Here is an 11,864-nt window from a genome sequence, read left to right as displayed (position 1 = left end):
TCGACCCGAGAACCGAGTGATCCACCGCTTAGAGTCGTGAAAAAGTGTTTGTTCAATTCCGTACAGTCAAAACCAAACGTTTCTGGCACTCGGCCAAACAGTGGCCAAGAAGGGCGCTTTTCAGCGCACGCTTGGACTCCAAAACTCTGCCGCGCCTTTTTCGGCTGCCGCAAATCGAGCAAACGGTGTGTTTCGGACGGCGTTTCGCTTCCGCTACTTGCGAGTGCTTTCGTGGTCCACCCCTCTATAAATACTCGGGAGGCGTCGAAGCCGGTTCTCCAAGCCGGACCCGTAGGTATCGTTGTGTGCTCGCTCTCATTGGCCCGCCTAACCAGAAAAAGCCTGCGGTACACCCATTTGGATAAGAGTGCACGCAGATGCGGGCCTCGACGGCTACACATTTCCTCGGGCGGCCGCCTCCCGGCCTCCGTGGAGCGCGGGATGCACGGTCCCATCGACAAGCCTCTCCCGTTTTTACCGTGGCGTCGCGGTTCACCACGGCGGGCGGGTCGGTCTCCTCCGCATAAAAAGGGGGACCCCCGCTTTTTGTTCCACGAAATCGCACAAGCTTTTTTCGCATCCACGGTTTGCCACCGCACACCAAAATGCCGATCCGGCTGCCTACTTTAGCCAACAGGTGGAGCCAGGCGCGCCGTACTTGCGCGGCACTTCCCACGTCCACCGAAGTCGGTGCCAAGGACCACTTTCGGCGCCGGAGCCGCGTACGAGCCTACTCGAGGCGGAAGAACGAAGCCAGCAAGGGCCTGGCCGCAAGTGCGTTCAATTGTCGGGACGTCCAAGTCCCTCGTTCTTCCGTGCTTCCTCTTTCGGCAAGTCGTTGCGGCACCTTCCCAAAGCGCGCAGACCCGCTAATCGCGACGAGCGCGACGTGGCCGTGCCGCCTTTCCCTCGGCAGCAAGCAAAACGCCTGGCAACGTCGACGCTCCCCTAACCGCGATCTCGCACCGTGTTTCGTGTGGCGAATTCAAAAGCCGGCCGGCGCTGCTGCAACCATTACGGTCGGTACGCATACGCCGCGGAGGGCGGGACGGTCATCGGAGCGTGCGGTTCCTCCATCGAGTACTGCGCACCTCGGCCGTCGCATCGCCGTGCCATGACCGGCCGCGCGTCAACGCGAACCGGTGCCAGCGAGATCCCTCGCCTGCAAGAACCGACCGGCAGCCTCCGTCACCCGAGGACGCGGAGGCGCTTGCCGCGGACGGCGGGACGGTATGCACTGGTGCACAGCGGACCCGTCACATCGCCAGTTCCTTGACCGACCGCCGACGCTTGTGCCGTTCCTCTCGTACTTGGCAGTCGCCGCGCGATTGTCGGGTCTCGTTCTTGCACGCTCGAACGGTCGGGAGGGCACTCGGCTGGCGTTTCGGGAACGCGCAGCCTCGCCTTCTACCGACGTAACCACGACTCGCCGTTCGCGCTCCGCCGCTCCTGTTTACAGTACTAGGCGGTCCCGCAGCGGTCGGGTCGCGCATTTCGAGCGCTTCGAGCCACGGTGCAGTGGCGGGTCGAAAGCCGACCTATGAGTGCGTTGCGCCGTTTGTACCCGCGTCCGCCACCTGGCCGACCGTCCAAGGTCGCGGTGTTGGCGTCCGCTGGGCGCAACAATTTGTCACGGGGTGCCGCTCCACATTCAGGCAGCCCCGTGGGGAAAAGCCGACCCCGCGTCCAAACGGGGTCAGCGGCAGAAAGTGTCGGGCGCAGACGCAGCTGAGGCGCTCACCCTTCACAATCCGTTAATGATCCTTCCGCAGGTTCACCTACGGAAACCTTGTTACGACTTTTACTTCCTCTAAATGATCAAGTTTGGTCATCTTTCCAACAGACCGGCGCAACCGAAAGGCCGCGCCGGACATCGGTCCGAAGACCTCACTAAATCATTCAATCGGTAGTAGCGACGGGCGGTGTGTACAAAGGGCAGGGACGTAATCAACGCGAGCTTATGACTCGCGCTTACTGGGAATTCCTCGTTCAAGGGGAACAATTGCAAGCCCCTATCCCAATCACGAAAGAAGTTCCACGGGTTACCCAGTCTTTTCAGACAGGGATAAAGACACGCTGCTTCCTTCAGTGTAGCGCGCGTGCGGCCCCGGACATCTAAGGGCATCACAGACCTGTTATTGCTCTGTTTCGTGCGGCTAGGAGCCGCTTGTCCCTCTAAGAAGGTTGTAAGGTGCTGGGAACCCCGCACCTATTTAATAGGCTAGAGTCTCGTTCGTTATCGGAATTAACCAGACAAATCGCTCCACCAACTAAGAACGGCCATGCACCACCATCCACCGAATCAAGAAAGAGCTCTCAATCTGTCAATCCTCCCAGTGTCCGGGCCGGGTAAGTTTTCCCGTGTTGAGTCAAATTAAGCCGCAGGCTCCACTCCTGGTGGTGCCCTTCCGTCAATTCCTTTAAGTTTCAGCTTTGCAACCATACTTCCCCCGGAACCCAAATACTTTGGTTTCCCGGAAGCTGCCCGCCGAGTCATTTGAGTAACTCAGGCGGATCGCTGGTTGGCATCGTTTATGGTCAGAACTAGGGCGGTATCTGATCGCCTTCGAACCTCTGACTTTCGTTCTTGATCAATGAAAACATTCTTGGCAAATGCTTTCGCAGTAGTTCGTCTTGCGACGGTCCAAGAATTTCACCTCTAGCGCCGCAATACGAATGCCCCCGTCCGTCCCTCTTAATCATTACCTCGTATTCCAAAAACCAACAGAACAGAAACGAGGTCTTGTTCTATTATTCCATGCAAGTTTATTCAGGCGACTCGCCTGCGTTGAGCACTCTAATTTTTTCAAAGTAAAAGCACCGGCCATCTCGAGGCACACAATGAAGTGCACCAAGAAAGAACCGGCATGATGTTCAGTCCGAGCCGTCGCATCGGGTAGATGCACTACTCGTCTGGAACTGAGATCCAACTACGAGCTTTTTAACCGCAGCAGCTTTAGTATACGCTATTGGAGCTGGAATTACCGCGGCTGCTGGCACCAGACTTGCCCTCCAATTGATCCTCGTTAAAGGATTTAGAGTGTACTCATTTCAATTACGGGGCCTCAAAAGAGTCCCGTATTGTTATTTTTCGTCACTACCTCCCCGTGCCGGGAGTGGGTAATTTGCGCGCCTGCTGCCTTCCTTGGATGTGGTAGCCGTTTCTCAGGCTCCCTCTCCGGAATCGAACCCTGATTCTCCGTTACCCGTAACAACCATGGTAAGCAAGTAACCTACCATCGAAAGTTGATAAGGCAGACACTTGAAAGAAACGTCGCCGGCTCGTGGCCATGCGATCAGCACAAAGTTATCCAGAGTCACCACACAATACGGGCCGAAACCCGATCGATCTTGGTCTAATAAAAGCACCCGTTACCCAAAGGGCTCCAGGCTCACTGCATGTATTAGCTCTAGAATTGCCACAGTTATCCAAGTAGGAAGAAACGATCTAAGGAACCATAACTGATTTAATGAGCCATTCGCGGTTTCGCCTTATTTCGGCATGTACTTAGACATGCATGGCTTAATCTTTGAGACAAGCATATGATTACTGGCAGGATCAACCAGGTAATCGTTCGACTGCGCGTCCGTCCTCGCCCTCGGCGGGCCGGACGCAGTCTGTGTGCGGCGGAGGCCACCTTCAGGCGCCCCAACACGCTTATTTTGCACTCCGAGATGACGGCGTTCGAGCTCGCTACGGCACAACCTTCCCGAAAGACGAGTGGGAGCCGTGCGGCAAGAAGCACGTTCATGCTCGCTCTTTTTCGTTGCATCGACTCGGTCGCGCCGTGCGGGTTGCCCAAGCCCGCTGCACTGTCGGTGGACCGGCCGGAACTAGCAACGGAGCCGAGACTGCAAAGCCGCCAGACGACGGGTCACGCCCGCGTCTTCGGCGCTTTCGCATCTGAATCGCCCGAGGACGACACGGAACACACCTCGATATCGTGGTAAAACGGCACCGTCCGACAACCAGCCCCTAACGCATCAAGCGGATGAGGCTGCAGACGACTGCCGTGGATTCCCCTGGAGCAGACCCGAGGACACGCTTGACGAGGCCGAAGCCCGCCGCATATCAGACACCCGGTCGCTTTCGCGTACGCCGCTCACGAGAACCCCCACATAATAGCAGCGATAAGTACCCAGACCTCCTTGGGCCCTAATACGAGCGTACTCGAGAAAATTTCACCGCGGGTGTGCCCCGAAACGTGTGGCATGTTGAGCGTGCCACAAGTCTACGTCGCTCTCAAACCCGCCGAGGTCGTAGAATTTGCGACCCTACTCACGAAATTCCCACCGAGGATACGGCCGCAAACGTACCGCACCTTGGGTAGGCCACGAGTTTGTGCAACACTACGCTGACGGCACAGCACCGAGGTCGTGCGCGCACGCACGGGAAAATTCCGCCGCGGTTTCTGCCGAAAACGTGAGGCACCACGACTCTCCGCAAGTTCGCGTCGACTGCGAAAGACCGAAGTCGTGAACGACGTGTCCGCTACTCGCCGCCGACACGCTGGACACCAAACGTACAACGACTCGACGGCGTCGTAGAGGCCCACGACGCGGTTTTCCTTAACGACGTCTCGGCGTGGCACCGACAGGTTAGAACGGCCGACCAACGTTCCCTGTCCGCCGTTCGGCTCAGTCGAAGGGCTCGGCGACTTCGGCAACGCTGCGAAGCCGCACGGTGACGCACGCCATGTCCCCATTTTTTTTTTCTTTCTGCGTCTGCCGGGGTGCCCCTATAATAGCAGCGATAAGCACCCAGACCGCCGTGGGTCGCTCGCCCCGGCTGACGTGGTTTTTCGTACTCCTGCGGCGGTCGCCGTCAAGCACGTCCAAATACGCTACTTTCGTGGGCGCATTCACGCTCTTTCGCTTCGCCGGAGTGCCAGCACTCACTCTGCCAAAAACGGCGAACATCCGAGCGGCGGTTCCCACTTTTGCGTCGGCGTCGCAAACCCCGCCCCGGCAGACGAGGTTTGCCGTACTCGTGCGACGGTGGCCGGCGGGCACGTCGAAAGACGCCGATATCGTGCGCGAATTGGCGCACCTTGGCTTCACCGGAGTGCCGCCACTGACTCCTCCAAAAACGGCGAAGATCCGAGCGGCGCTTCCCACTTTCGCATCGGCGTCCCGAACTCCGCCCCGGCTGACGCGGTTTACCGTACTCGTGCGACGGTCGCCGGCGAGCACGTGGAAAGACGCCGATATCGTGCCCGAATCGGCTCCGTTCGGCTTCGCCGGAGTGCCAGCACTGGCTCGGCGAAAGACGACGAACATCCGAGCGACGGTTCTCACTATTGCGTACGCGTCGCAAACCCCGCCCCGGCAGACGCACTTTGCCGTACTCGTGCGACGGTCGCCGGCGAGCACGTAGAAAGACGCCGATATCGTGCCGGAATCGGCCCCGTTTGGCTTCGCCGGAGTGCCAGCACTCACTCGGCCACAAACGGCGAACATCCGAGCGGCGGTTCCCACTTAGCCGTCGGCGTCCCGAACTCCGCCCCGGCAGACGCGGTTGCCGAGCTCGTGCGACTAGCGACCGCGAAGCCGTCTCGCGACGCCGCTTTCGTGCGCGGCTCCCACTGCGACCTGGGTCACCCGAGGTCGACGAGCAAAAAAGAATGTCGAAAAAAATTTTTTTTTTTTTGCGTCTGCCGGGGTGCCCCTATAATAGCAGCGATAAGCACCCAGACCGCCATGGGTCGCTCGCCCCGGCTGACGTGGTTTTTCGTTTTCCTGCGGTGGTCGTCGTCAAGCACGTCCAAACACGCCACTTTCGTGGGCGCATTCGCGCTCTTTCGCTTCGCCGGAGTGCCAGCACTCACTCTGCCAAAAACGGCGAACATCCGAGCGGCGGTTCCCACTTTTGCGTCGGCGTCGCAAACCCCGCCCCGGCAGACGAGGTTTGCCGTACTCGTGCGACGGTGGCCGGCGGGCACGTCGAAAGACGCCGATATCGTGCGCGAATTGGCGCACCTTGGCTTCACCGGAGTGCCGCCACTGACTCCTCCAAAAACGGCGAAGATCCGAGCGGCGCTTCCCACTTTCGCATCGGCGTCCCGAACTCCGCCCCGGCTGACGCGGTTTACCGTACTCGTGCGACGGTCGCCGGCGAGCACGTGGAAAGACGCCGATATCGTGCCCGAATCGGCTCCGTTCGGCTTCGCCGGATTGCCAGCACTGGCTCGGCGAAAGACGACGAACATCCGAGCGACGGTTCTCACTATTGCGTACGCGTCGCAAACCCCGCCCCGGCAGACGCACTTTGCCGTACTCGTGCGACGGTCGCCGGCGAGCACGTAGAAAGACGCCGATATCGTGCCGGAATCGGCCCCGTTTGGCTTCGCCGGAGTGCCAGCACTCACTCGGCCACAAACGGCGAACATCCGAGCGGCGGTTCCCACTTAGCCGTCGGCGTCCCGAACTCCGCCCCGGCAGACGCGGTTGCCGAGCTCGTGCGACTAGCGACCGCGAAGCCGTCTCGCGACGCCGCTTTCGTGCGCGGCTCCCACTGCGACCTGGGTCACCCGAGGTCGACGAGCAAAAAAGAATGTCGAAAAAAATTTTTTTTTTTTTTTTTGCGTCTGCCGGGGTGCCCCTATAATAGCAGCGATAAGCACCCAGACCGCCATGGGTCGCTCGCCCCGGCTGACGTGGTTTTTCGTTTTCCTGCGGTGGTCGTCGTCAAGCACGTCCAAACACGCCACTTTCGTGGGCGCATTCGCGCTCTTTCGCTTCGCCGGAGTGCCAGCACTCACTCTGCCAAAAACGGCGAACATCCTAGTGGCGGTTCCCACTTTTGCGTCGGCGTCGCCAACCCCGCCCCGGCATACGCGGTTTGCCGTACTCGTGCGGCGGTGGCCGGCGGGCACGTCGAAAGACACCGATATCGTGCGCGAGTCGATGCTTCTTGGTCTCGCAGGAGGGCCGCCACTCACTCCTGCAAAAACGGCGAAGATCCGAGCGGCGCTTCCCACTTTTTCGTCGGCGTCGCAAACCTCGCCCCGGCAGACGCGCTTTGCCGTACTCGTGCGACGGTCGCCGGCGAGCACGTCGAAATACGCCGATATCGTGCCCGAATCGGCCCCGTTTCGCTTCGCCGGAGTGCCAGCACTCGCTCGGCCAAAGACGACGAACATCCGAGCGACGGTTCCCACTATTGCGTACGCGTCGCGAACCCCGCCCCGGCAGACGCGGTTTGCCGTACTCGTGCGGCGGTGGCCGGCGGGCACGTCGAAAGACGCCGATATCGTGCACGAATTGGCGCTCCTTGGCTTCACCGGAGTGCCAGCACTCACTCGGCCAAAAACGGCGAACATCCGAGCAGCGGTACCCACTTAGCCGTCGGCATCCCGAACTCCGCGCCGGCTGACGCGGTTGCCGAGCTCGTGCGACTAGCGACCGCGAACGCGTCTCGCGACGCCGCTTTCGTGCGCGGCTCCCATTGCGACCTGGGTTACCCGAGCTCGACCAGCAAAAAAGAAGGTCGAAAATTTTTTTTTTTTTTCTGCGTCTGCCGGGGTGCCCCTATAATAGCAGCGATAAGCACCCAGACCGCCGTGTGTCGCTCGCCCCGGCTGACGTGGTTTTTCGTACTCCTGCAGCGGTCGCCGTCACGCACGTCCAAATACGCCACTTTCGTGGGCGCATTCGCGCTCTTTCGCGTCGCCGGAGTGCCAGCACTCACTCTGCCAAAAACGGCCAACATCCGAGCGGCGGTTCCCACTTTTGCGTCGGCGTCGTAAACCCCGCCCCGGCAGACGCGGTTTGCCCTACTCGTGCGACGGTCGCCGGCGAGCGCGTCGAAAGACGCCGATATCGTGCGCTAATTGGCGCTCCCTGGCTTCTCCGGAGTGCCGCCACTCACTCCTCCAAAAACGGCGAAGATCCGAGCGGCGTTCTCCACTTTCGCATCGGCGTCCCGAACTCCGCCCGGGCTGACGCGGTTTACCGTACTCGTGCGACGGTCGCCGGCGGGCACGTCGAAAGACGCCGATATCGTGCCGTAATCGGCCCCGTTTGGCTTCGCCCGTGTGCCAGCACTCACTCGGCCAAAAACGGCGAACATCCGAGCAGCGTTTCCCACTTTCGCATCGGCGTCCCGAAGCCCGCCCCGGCAGACGCGGTTTGCCCTACTCGAGCGACGGTCGCCGGCGATCACGTCGAAAGGCGCCGAATTCGTGCACGAATCGATGCTTCTTGGTCTCGCAGGAGGGCCGCCACTCACTCCTGCAAAAACGGCGAAGATCCGAGTTGCGCTTCCCACTTTTTCGTCGGCGTCCCGAACTACGCCCCGGCTGACGCGGTTTACCGTACTCGTGCGACGGTCGCCGGCGGGCACTTCAAAATACGCCGATTTCGTGGGCGCATTCACGCTGTTTCGCTTCCCCGGAGTGCCAACACTCACTCTGCCGAAAGCGGCGATCATCCGAGCGGCGGTTCCCACTTTTGCGTCGGCTTCGCAAACGGCGCCCCGGCAGACGCGCTCGTGCGACGTACTCGTGCGACGGTCGCCGGCGAGCACGTCGAAAGACGCCGATATCGTGCTCGAATCGACCCCGTTTCGCTTCGCCGGAGTGCTGCCAGTCACGGCGCAGAAAACGGCGAACAAGTGTTTTTTTTTTTTTTTTCCTAGAATTTGTGTTATAGAAGGCACATTTGATATCGGACGATAATTTTCAACTTTATCACGCGCACCGATTTTCGTGTAGAGGTTTGCAAGTTTATGGGAATTTCTCCACTTGGAATAATGCGATTTAGTAGTACTACGAGAACTTCATGGATGTACTCAAGGGTACGGGGCAAGTCAGTTACGTCAACACCTGCAGATTTTTTACACTTCAAACTGAAAATTGTTGGTTGTGAGTCCTCGTGTGATATTAAAGGCCGATTCGCTAACACATAGAACAAAGAAAGAAAGGAAGAAAAAACGCCCGCGCTCGCTCAAGAAACCTGGGTTCGCAACAAGTGGCAACAACAAGCAACCGAGCGAGTGCGCCAAAACCCGTGGCGGCCGAACAAACGCGAAGTCCCAACCGCGTCAGCCGGGGCGGCACGGGACAGGAAAAATCACTTCAGCCGGGGCGGCGGGGCACCGAATAAACCTCGTCACCTCGTCGCAGGATAAAAGAGGAAACAAAAAGTCTAAACAGCGTCTGCTGGAGCGAATGCGTAATAAAACAACAACAACAACAAAAAAAAAAAACACCCGCGCTCAAGAAGTCTGCAATCACCACAAAAGGCAACTGTGACCGAGCAGCGTCAGCCGGGGCCGTGCGGAAACGGAAAAACCGCGACTACCGGGGCGTCGAGGCACCGAAAAATCCACTTCAGCCGCGGCGAAAAAAAAAAACAAAAAGAAAGACGGAGGGGGGGGGGGAACCACGTCTGCCGGGGCGAAGGAAAAAAAAAAAACGCGTCTGCCGGGGCGAGCCCGGGTGCGGCACCACCGGGAAAACTGTGGCAAACAGACATGGCGATCGAGTGAGTGGGCCGCCAGCCAGGCTCAGCCAAAAAGTGCAAAGTCCGAACTGCGTCAGCCGGGGCGGCAAAAACCACGTCAGCCGGGGCGGCGCAAAAAACCGCGTCTGCCGGGGCGGCACGAAACCGCGTCAGCCGGGGCGGCGCGAAAACTGCGTCAGCCGGGGCGAAAGAAAAAAAAAAAAAAACGCGTCTGCCGGGGCGAGCCCGGGTGCGGCACCACCGGGAAAACTGTGGCAAACAGACATGGCGATCGAGTGAGTGGGCCGCCAGCCAGGCACAGCCGAAAAGTGCAAAGTCCGAACCGTGTCAGCCGGGGCGGCAAAAAACCGCGTCAGCCGGGGCGGCGCAAAAAACCGCGTCTGCCGGGGCGGCACGAAACCGCGTCTGCCGGGGCGGCGCGAAAACTGCGTCAGCCGGGGCGAGCCCGGGTGCGGCACCACCGGGAAAACTGTGGCAAACAGACATGGCGATCGAGTGAGTGGGCCGCCAGCCAGGCTCAGCCAAAAAGTGCCAAGTCCGAACTGCGTCAGCCGGGGCGGCAAAAAACCGCGTCAGCCGGGGCGGCGCAAAAAACCGCGTCTGCCGGGGCGGCGCGAAAACCGCGTCTGCCGGGGCGGCGCGAAAACTGCGTCAGCCGGGGCGAAAGAAAAAAAAAACGCGTCTGCCGGGGCGAGCCCGGGTGCGGCACCACCGGGAAAACTGTGGCAAACAGACATGGCGATCGAGTGAGTGGGCCGCCAGCAAGGCTCAGCCAAAAAGTGCTAAGTCCGAACTGCGTCAGCTGGGGCGGCAAAAAACCGCGTCTGCCGGGGCGGCACGAAACCGCGTCAGCCGGGGCGGCGCGAAAACCGCGTCTGCCGGGGCGGCACGAAACCGCGTCAGCCGGGGCGGCGCGAAAACTGCGTCAGCCGGGGCGAGCCCGGGTGCGGCACCACCGGGAAAACTGTGGCAAACAGACATGGCGATCGAGTGAGTGGGCCGCCAGCCAGGCACAGCCGAAAAGTGCCAAGTCCGAACTGCGTCAGCCGGGGCGGCAAAAAACCGCGTCAGCCGGGGCGGCGCAAAAAACCGCGTCTGCCGGGGCGGCACGAAACCGCGTCAGCCGGGGCGGCGCGAAAACTGCGTCAGCCGGGGCGAGCCCGGGTGCGGCACCACCGGGAAAACTGTGGCAAACAGACATGGCGATCGAGTGAGTGGGCCGCCAGCCAGGCTCAGCCAAAAAGTGCCAAGTCCGAACTGCGTCAGCCGGGGCGGCGCAAAAAACCGCGTCTGCCGGGGCGGCGCGAAAACCGCGTCTGCCGGGGCGGCGCGAAAACTGCGTCAGCCGGGGCGAAAGAAAAAAAAAACGCGTCTGCCGGGGCGGCAAAAAACCGCGTCTGCCGGGGCGGCACGAAACCGCGTCAGCCGGGGCGGCGCGAAAACCGCGTCTGCCGGGGCGGCACGAAACCGCGTCAGCCGGGGCGAGCCCGGGTGCGGCACCACCGGGAAAACTGTGGCAAACAGACATGGCGATCGAGTGAGTGGGCCGCCAGCCAGGCACAGCCGAAAAGTGCTAAGTCCGAACTGCGTCAGCCGGGGCGGCAAAAACCGCGTCAGCCGGGGCGGCGCAAAAACCGCGTCTGCCGGGGCGAATGCAAAAAAAACAAAGAAAAAAGCCCGCGCTTAATCAAAAGAAAACAAAGAAAAAAGCTTGCGCTTAATCAAAAGAAAACAAACAAAAAAAGTTCGCGCTTAAGCCTGGCGGTGGAACCACCGGGGCAAACAGACCTGGCGATCGAGTGAGTGGGCCGCCAGCCGGGGTGAGCCAAAAAGTGCAAAGTCGGAACCGCGTCAGCCGGGGCGGCGCGAAAACCGCGTCAGCCGGGGCGGCGCAAAAACTGCGTCAGCCGGGGCGGCACGGAAAAACGAAAACCGCGTCAGCCGGGGCGGCACGGAAAAACGAAAACCACGTCAGCCGGGGCGACATCAAAATGAGGAAAAAAAAAAAAACTGCCTTAGGACACCTGCGTACACTTTCATGCGTTTGGGCATATCTCTCTGTAACACGCGCGCCCCTCGTTACGCGCGGCACTCTGTTTTCTCCGACACCCATATTTCGGCGGCATGTGGCACGCGCGCCCGTCCCTACGCACGGCACACCGCAGTGCTTTCTCGATATTTTTCTTTTCCTCCAACACCGTCATCTATAGGCTTTTAGTGACCTGTTGCTCGTGGCAAAAGTTCGCTAGCTCTGACACCTCTTGCATGCGCACCGTTTTTGCGCACGGTGCTATGCCGCAAAGCACGGCAGTCGCATGCGTTTCTCTCAGGCACCTCTTTTTTGACACAACGCTGTGGTGCTTAGAAACACACCCGCCGCTTTTGCGCACAGAACTCCA

At 60.2% G+C, this 11,864-nt stretch overlaps 1 non-coding gene across 1 annotated transcript; it reads right to left on the bottom strand.

Moving 5' to 3' along the window:
* Positions 1–1,755: 1,755 nt before the first annotated feature.
* LOC142794774 (small subunit ribosomal RNA) lies at positions 1,756–3,570 on the bottom strand. Its single transcript, XR_012892610.1, has one exon. It is a non-coding gene; the product is annotated as a small subunit ribosomal RNA (ribosomal RNA).
* Between the last annotated feature and the right edge of the window lie 8,294 nt (positions 3,571–11,864).

This window comes from Rhipicephalus microplus, unplaced genomic scaffold (assembly GCF_043290135.1).
Source record: "Rhipicephalus microplus isolate Deutch F79 unplaced genomic scaffold, USDA_Rmic scaffold_497, whole genome shotgun sequence".
NCBI classification, from domain to species: Eukaryota; Metazoa; Arthropoda; class Arachnida; order Ixodida; family Ixodidae; genus Rhipicephalus; species Rhipicephalus microplus.
This window is presented reverse-complemented; position numbering and strand designations above follow the sequence as displayed.